This window comes from Schistocerca piceifrons, chromosome 8 (genome assembly GCF_021461385.2).
Source record: "Schistocerca piceifrons isolate TAMUIC-IGC-003096 chromosome 8, iqSchPice1.1, whole genome shotgun sequence".
Taxonomy (NCBI): Eukaryota; Metazoa; Arthropoda; class Insecta; order Orthoptera; family Acrididae; genus Schistocerca; species Schistocerca piceifrons.
In genome coordinates, this window is record NC_060145.1 from 314,492,310 (window position 1) to 314,493,101 (window position 792).

Sequence of the window (792 nt, forward strand, 5' to 3'; positions counted from 1 at the left end):
TCAGTTGGTAGAGCACTTGCCCGCGAAAGGCAAAGGTCCCGAGTTCGAGTCTCGGTCGGGCACACAGTTTTAATCTGCCAGGAAGTTTCATATCAGCGCACACTCCGCTGCAGAGTGAAAATCTCATTCTGGAAACATCCCCCAGGCTGTGGCTAAGCCATGTCTCCGCAATATCCTTTCTTTCAGGAGTGCTAGTTCTGCAAGGTTCGCAGGAGAGCTTCTGTAAAGTTTGGAAGGTAGGAGACGCGGTACTGGCAGAAGTACAGCTGTGAGTACCGGGCGTGAGTCGTGCTTCGGTAGCTCAGTTGGTAGAGCACTTGCCCGCAAAAGGCAAAGGTCCCGAGTTCGAGTCTCGGTCGGGCACACAGTTTTAATCTGCCAGGAAGTTTCATATCAGCGCACACTCCGCTGCAGAGTGAAAATCTCATTCTGTATGCTGCAGTAGTTTCACTAATTTAACATTTCACTTTGATTGAATTAAAAACAAAATGGCGGATGAGGGCGGACAATGGTATTTTGACAAACAATTGTCATCGGTCTAAATTTTATGCCTGTAAAAGAAATATAGTTCGACAAGACCCCAGGCACCTAAAAACATTGAAATCTCAGGATTCTGAGGTGACAAAATACTCATAGAAATACATCTATAAACTTACAATTTAAACAACAAAACAGTAAGGCATGATATAAGATTAAGTGCACACCTTTCATTGCCATATTCAGTAGAGGTTCTTATCTAAACTTCACTACAAAAGCGAGACAAATAAATGTCATAAACAAGGGCACACGGAC

General features: G+C 44.1%; 1 non-coding gene across 1 annotated transcript; it reads left to right on the forward strand.

Annotated features, from left to right (window-relative positions):
* Nucleotides 1–289: 289 nt before the first annotated feature.
* Nucleotides 290–364, forward strand: Trnal-caa. The gene has a single exon. It is a non-coding gene; the product is annotated as a tRNA-Leu (tRNA).
* Nucleotides 365–792: the final 428 nt, after the last annotated feature.